Source organism: Limulus polyphemus, unplaced genomic scaffold (assembly GCF_000517525.1).
Source record: "Limulus polyphemus unplaced genomic scaffold, Limulus_polyphemus-2.1.2 Scaffold929, whole genome shotgun sequence".
Classification (NCBI taxonomy): Eukaryota; Metazoa; Arthropoda; class Merostomata; order Xiphosura; family Limulidae; genus Limulus; species Limulus polyphemus.
Genome location: NW_013666539.1, coordinates 61,644 through 69,498, shown reverse-complemented (window position 1 = coordinate 69,498; position 7,855 = coordinate 61,644). Strand labels below are relative to the sequence as shown.

Below are 7,855 nucleotides of genomic sequence, written 5' to 3'. Positions count from 1 at the left end.
TCGAAATTTATAATGTTCTTGGACAAATATCTGAAATGTCCCAATTAATAAGCGTTATAACAATCACAGTTATAGCTTCTGAGGCTTATAGTATACCAACTATAGCAAACCAATAATACATAATGTTTTTAGGTGCGTCGCGTTGGTTATATTTATAGGCGTGTGGAGAGTTTCTCGAAATTTCAGGGTACGCAACAATACAAACGCTACATTAGCGTTTACGTACACACTTATATTGTTGATTCTTACACTTGAGAGTCTTCTACAACTTTAGAAAATAGGCGGGAATTTCGCAATACATATTTAACAGTATAAGTTATGTACATTTCTAAATACAAATTTAATTTAAACAAACATTTATAGTAAGATAAATATATAATAGTAAATTTTCAGCAAATTAGGTCATGTCAATTTCATTAGGAGCCTCGTATTACCAATGGATAGAGAAAGCACTATGCAACGTTAATCTGATTCATATTGCGTCGGCAACATTAAATCATGAATTGTTTGGGAGAAACTACTATTCTAGACAAATAACAATGCAGAGAGTATGAAATATTGCTTTTCCCTAACATTTGTCGATGGTCGGTGTTCACCCTCGGTTTTAACACTGATTTTAACAACACATTTATATATACTTATGTTATTTACTAAGAATTATATTTTAATTAATTTAAACTCCAAAATTTATATATTAATAACGTTTAAAAGATCAGAGAAGAGAAAAATTACAAAGCATTTAAATTTAAAAAAGTCTTATTGTAGCTACAGGTATGTTTTTGTTTCAAGGCCAAGAGACTTATAAATACGAAATGGTCCCTTTACAGGTTTCGGTTTTTCAACATTGTGATCGAAGGCAGCAAAAGCATACGGGATATTTATTTCGTATTATCTATTACACTGAGTAGTACTGTGAGAAACGGTGATTTGAAAGGTAACCTTTGAAATCGCTTTTACATATGAATATGATATATTTATTTTAGGTTTATTGTTTGAACTGTATATTCACTGGATTCAGTATTCTTTGTATATGATTCTGAACTGTTTTTAGTGTTGTTTTTATATATATAACTTATACTGAATCTGACGTAACGGTAAAGAAAACGTAAACCACTTTTCAACTATTTTTGTAATATATATTATATTATGATTTATATATAACATTATACCTTATGCGTTGTAAAAACGTATAAATATAATACTTTGCCTTGTATTTTAAGTTTTTAGTACAATGCGCAAAGGTATAATGTTACATATTTCTGTCATGAGAGATTTTCATAAGAAAATATACGGAAAAATAACTGTAAAAGAAATAAAAATATTTAAGTATGTTTATAATATAAATATTAAATTAAGAAAGTAATGATATCGCACCACATTAATTTTAATTTTTTGTAATGTTTTAATACATGTATATCGTATAGAGGCGTATTGTATTCAAGAATAATTTCTGCGGAAGAAAATGTCGTTAATTTTCAAAGATTTAATTAGGCCAAGGTTCGAGAGTTATTTAAACGTATGGCAGAAAGAAGCTAGGCCTCACGTTTATTTTATTTTAATTAAAAATTTGTTTTGTTAACACAGTCACAGTCTGCTGAAATTTTCATTCACGTCGTGGGTCATATTTCAACTTTTGATTTATTGAGCTGTGATTGCGTTAAATTGAACGGGTTCATAGTCTACTGTTGTTAAATGATTAAGCAAAACAAAAACCCTTAGTAAAAGCAACAGCACCGTTAGCAGCAGTATAGCAGGGGAAATCCGATAGCATGAGAATAACATCGTGTAACCTGTAGTACCTTACCTGACAGTAACAGTACGTCATGGTCTACTGAATCAGTAAAAAGTTGCTATACGACGATTTCACTGACGCCATTGTGAAAATATATTGCGCGCCCTCTAACGGTATTCGTAAATTTTGTGAATAACGATAAAAGAAATTGGCAGGGGAGAGATGTTTGAGTGAAGTAAATCGTACAACTTGTACTAGTTATATTAGATGAAATATGCAATTAATGGGGTGATACCTCAGTATTGTGAGGGTAAAACATACATTTCATAATATTGGGTGTAATTAACATTACTACGTATATAGTCATAGATTTAACATACGCCACAGTGAGAAAGACTGGCGCACGCGTATATCTCTGCACTCTCTAGTCACGTTGTCTTGGAAACCCCTTTTGTGGCAGCAGATGCGAGAGAGCATGGGTGTTCCAAATGAACAAACTCCAACAAAACCTTAATGGATTTTTGCATCTAAACAAATGTTCGTAATTTTAAAATCTAAAGCAGGCCTTATCAATTTTTATTGACAGTGTTTTATAAATACAGACCAAGAAACAAAATGCATCACTAAGAATATAAACAAATAGGAGAGCCCCTTTTCTTGTGCTAGAACTGTATAAAAAGACCTATATATTACTTCTTCTATACAGAACATTGAAGAGAAATAAAAGAAAATATTTTAATACCAATTAATATACAAAGTTTTTTACATTTATACAGCAGTAACAGTGTTTCAAATTGTTGTTACGAAAGGACAGGCATTGGAGGGAACCTCAAATTGAAGGGGGGATGCTGAAGTGCGCATGTGTGTGCGTGTTTGGGAGGTTATATGAGGCCTTCCTCAGAACATTCTCATATTTATCAAGCTTATAAATTTCTAAATGATTGAAATTACAACTATTTTCTTAGATGCTGAAATTTACATATAATCTTTTAAAAGTACTAGTTAACAAAATTGATAGTGAAACATATTATCATCATATACTCAAGTACTGTCTTCTGTAAATTACTTAGCATGCATATATGACCTTATTCAAAAAGATAAGTTCTACCTTAGGCTTCGTAGATAGAGCTACAACAGTAAAACTTGCTGCAGATGCCAAAGAATTATTTTTGTGTCATTAGCTGTGAGGAAGACTTTGGTTACTTAAAATATTGTTGCGTCAGCGAGTCACATGACTAGTGTGACGCCACGTTTCTAGAACTATCCCGTACCTTGGTGAATGCTCTAGTATTTACTAGATATAGGGTAGTCTGGTATATAAAAGAGGGTGACAACGTGACGGGAGGATAACGTATTGTGTGTGTAGATAGTAAGTAATTGAACTGCAGTCACAGGGTATTGTTGAAGTTAACGTTCGTTCGTTATAGTGTTTGTTTTAGTGCGAATATCGAAATTAAGTGTATCGTAAAGTTATATTCAGAAAGAATAAACTAGTTTTATTAAGTAAAGACTTGTGTCGTTAAAGTTTCATCGGAACGAAATTACGGAAAGTTAATTAACAAATGGAGATGTAACAATATCTTGTGCATCAATTTGTTCCTTGTGATGATCCAAAAACAGTACATTGTTCAGCCTCATCTATGCGATAGTGGATCTGAGGTATGCTGTAAGTCTACACAGTGATGAAAATGCATGTTCTCTGGTGATAGGTATTGTCATGAAAATACTGATCAACATGGCAATCTCTGAAAACATGCTGGTGCCCATCTTTTCCATATTAAAGATTGCAGCCAAGGTCCTGACACTTGTGACTGTCTTGATGAGGATTTCTGAATTTTTCCTTATATCTTTTATGAGATCAGGGAGCATGTCGTCATAGTTTCTCTTCATGCAAAATATTTGTATCCATTTCCAAGGTGGTACACCTTTCTGAATTAACATTCACCTGACTGGAACATGTGAGGGTCTGATCCTGAGCCCAATCACCTTGGTGGATGTTTTTAATGGAAAAGACAAAGCTAGCTAGTGTGGTTCTTGACTGTTTCACAGAAATTCTCTAAGCTAGCATAACACCGTTGCATGAGCAAGAATTTCTTTGTAAGCTCTGCCTGCTTCTTCTCCACAGTTGTGTCCTCTCACAGTGCACATAATACTTCCTTAGTAGCACCAAAGACCAAATGACATAATTTCATACCAAGAGAGGTATCAGTTTTTTTTCAATCTGCACCAAGACACCTCATGCATGCCTTCCATAATGATCAGGACAGGTTGTGTTAACTATAGTAAAATTATGGATCAGTACACCATAGTTGTCAAGGGTAGACTGGAGAGATTTTGTGTGCACAGTCCATCTTGTAGGACAGAAGGGTGACAGTTCTAGGGCATCGGATAAGCTCCCACTTCATGTTAGCGAAGATGAGTTGGCACTTCAGCAACTTGCGAATCAGATGACACATCTCTATGACCAGAGTAAGTTGAGTCTGTTAAAATTACACAGGTCACATCTGTATTTTAGATACACAAGTTTAAACAGTGTGCAAAACAATGACCCTGGATGTCAACAAAATTTTCAGTCCTTAGTTGCTGACTTCACCATCATAGGCTTGACCACGACACTAAGAGGGTAGCAAGCAGTAGCAGGTTAAGGTGTCTATAATTGCCATGATTAATGAGGTAGCTTCAGTGTTGTCAGTTTCTACCACTCTAGTAAGGTCTTCCATGAATGATGAAGTCTTGATCCAACCAGTGTATGCATACTGCCAGCTGTTCCTTGTTGTCATTGTTTACCACTCCAGTAAGGTCTTCATGAATGACAAAGTCTTGATCCAACCAACATATACATATTGCCAACTGCTTCTTGTTGTTAATGTCCCTTATTTCATCTACAAGGATGTCAATGTGTTTGACCTCCTAGTAAGCCCTACTAAATGCTGTGTTTCATTAGTATTATGCACTCATTCACAGTGTTGAGTGGTTTGTAGTCTGTATTATTAATCCAGTCTTTCAGTTTGGGAACGTCTCCCATCCTGAGGTTTAACAGCTGTTTCAGTTTACCATCTTCTTCTGTATACCCTCTGATGAACACTCTTTGATGTAAAAGCCATTTCAAACCGGATAACTGCTTAAATATATTATTCCTACAATCAGCTTGCAGTTCCAACATCTGAGTATTCAAATGTGCAGTAATGTTGACAGTTTTCCATGGCTACATTTTCATACATGCTTCCCTGTGACCTTTGCTTTTCTTATTACTTGAAAATCTTTCATGTGCTTTATTCCAGTTGTTATACTGATAAGTAGTGAAGGTAGGTTGGATATCTTTACTTAGGTTAAGGTCATTAGATAGTTTGTAGGAATGCCCAGTAGAACAACATATCTTATTTCTGGACACACATACAGTCAGTCAAGGGAAATCTTCATACCACTATGCTTGAAATGAATGATATTCCTTTTTGTTTTGCACTTACTGCCTTCTTCTATTGGCAGTGTTCAATTTATTTCACTAAACAGATTTAAACCTGCATTTTGTGAGAATGCTTGGCTTTTCAGTGGGACATAGTGTACCAAAATACCCAGGTGCAGTTTTGGCATAGGACTTCAATAATATTCAACAGTTTGATTTTCTTACATGTGATGCTACATTCGTTACAAAGACATTGTAACAGTTTAAAACAACACACTGCTACAACAAGATTTAAAAGAAAAATAAAAATTAAGTAATAGATTGAACAATTGCTAAGTTTTTATATTTTTTATTAAAAAGATTTTATTGAAAAATATATAAAACTTGGCAATTGTTCAACCTATTATTTAATTTTGTTATTTTCATTGCCTATGCAGTTTGAACTATGTTTGTCTTTTTTTAAAACAAAAATCACTGTATTAAACTGTGACAAGTCGATCATTCACCAAAAATACAGTTAATAAATATGTGCCTGACCAGGACTTAATACTAACATTAATGACCAATACCACACATATATATATATCAATGTTATTAATTATTTGAATAAAGGAATCAGGAAAAAGAACCAAAAGAAGAATAAAAAAAAAACAAAAAAAAACAACACAATATTCCAAAATCACTTCTCAATATCAGTATTGAGTGACAATCAGCAATAATTCACTTTAACTAACTATCTTGTGAACTAACTGGTTTTCCAATCAATGAAGGCTTTTTATTCTGTGTGGTTAGATCGTAAGATTACATTGCATGGAACTAGTTATTACCATGTATCTTCATAATCTTTTATAACATTAGGATCTGTACGTTATCACTAGGGGAAACTGGTATCAGTTTCATAATACATTAATTGATCACCTAGAAGGTGAGTTAAACATAAAATTTATAGCTAACCTAAATGACAGAAGGAATAATAAATGAATGTAAACAAAACCATAACTAATTGAAAATAGAATTTGGTATTTCACACTCCTTCCCCCTTAAAAAAACAAAGTGAAGACATTAATCACTTCGTATAAAGTAGCCCATTTTCATATCCTTAAATTTAACTCCCACTTTATACTGACATCATGAGGTTTGAGGTTTTGTTGGATATTTTCTCTGTCGGTCCCAAGGAAGGAAGATCTCTTGCCCCAGATGGAGTTTGGCTGGCACGTAACCTATAGATTAATGAATAGAAGATTTAACTGCAAGAGAAAATTTAAGATAAATTATTATCCCTAGTTCAGTGATTTTTCTCAATGTAAGCTGATATCATTCTACCCTTATTTTTATTTACTCTTTCAGTAATATTAGGCTGAAGATGACAGGGAGTTGTAAAGATATGGAAATTAAACATATCTTTATAAGTTTCATCTATCACATGAGACATAAATGGTGGTCCATTATCAGATACAAGAGTCTTTGGAATATCATATCTACACAAGTATTCATTAAATATTTTTTCATTATCACCTTTGTAATTATTTGTTTGGGAGGATATAATTTGACTCATTTACTGAAATAATCTGTTACAACCAACAAATAACTATTCCCCGTACTAGATTTAGGGTAAGGTTCCATGATATGTACTCCAATTATCTCACCAGGTTCCATTAGTCTAGTACTTTATGTAAATCCTGCTGGCCATTTTGGTCAAATTTGATGGTTTGACAAACATGGCATGATAACATAATTTTTTAATGTCCTTTCTCATACTAGGCCAATACTACATCTGGATACTTTGTCTACTGTTTTTTGGACAGCTAGATGACCAGTCATAGGATGTCATGCAATTCTATTAACACTGCCGGTCTCTGTTTTTGGAATAACTGATATGAATTCACCATTGCTGGCAACCCTTTTTGTATAATAAAGAACATTGACATTCAAGACAGTGTTTGAATTTACTTACAGTCTCTGCAACTAAATTAGAATCATCTGGTAACAGTCCAGTTTCAAATAAGAGTAAGTATGCTTATACTCATCATCTTTAACTTGTTAAGTAGCCAAATGTTTTCTAGTGTTAACATTGACAATGGCAATATGTTTAGGTGATAGCTTACCAATGTCCAAATCAGGAGTTTATTTTGGGGGATCAGTAGGATGTATAGGTAGGGCATCAGGTAACTGGTTCTCTTTTCCTTTTCCATGAAATATTTCAAATATTATGTCCTACAACTTTAATGACCAATGCATTAGTCTATCAGTTAACTTTTTTTGGAGTTGTCTGTAATCATTTCAAGGCAGCATGTTAGTTATAACTGTAAATTATTCTCCATATAGGTATATTTTAAGTTTTTCTACAACCCAGACTATGGCTAGACATTCCAACTCTGTAGTAGTATAATTTCTTTCTGCAGGGTTTAGTGATAAGGAAAAATAGTTTAAAAGGCAAATACAGTAGGAATGCCACCACTCTATCATGTGGAAATAATACACACTAGAGTACAGTTAGGTGTTGATAATTTGCACTGAAATTGTTTGTCATCCAACCGAGTACAGATAGGTGTTGATAATTTACACTGAAATTGTTTGTCATCCAACTGAGTACAGTTAGGTGTTGATAATTTACACTGAAATTGTTTGTCATCCAACCGAGTACAGTTAGGTGTTGATAATTTACACTGAAATTGTTTGTCATCCAACCGAGTACAGTTAGGTGTTGATAATTTACACTG

General features: G+C 33.4%; 1 protein-coding gene across 1 annotated transcript in view; it reads left to right on the top strand.

The window, feature by feature from the left end:
• The first annotated feature begins 329 nt into the window (after window positions 1–329).
• LOC111086217 (ATP-dependent RNA helicase DEAH12, chloroplastic-like) overlaps window positions 330–7,855 on the top strand; it is a 26,007-nt gene continuing 18,481 nt past the window's right edge. The window contains 2 exon segments of the mRNA XM_022388167.1: window positions 330–934; window positions 6,897–7,142. The gene's annotated coding sequence lies outside the window, so the exon portion shown is untranslated.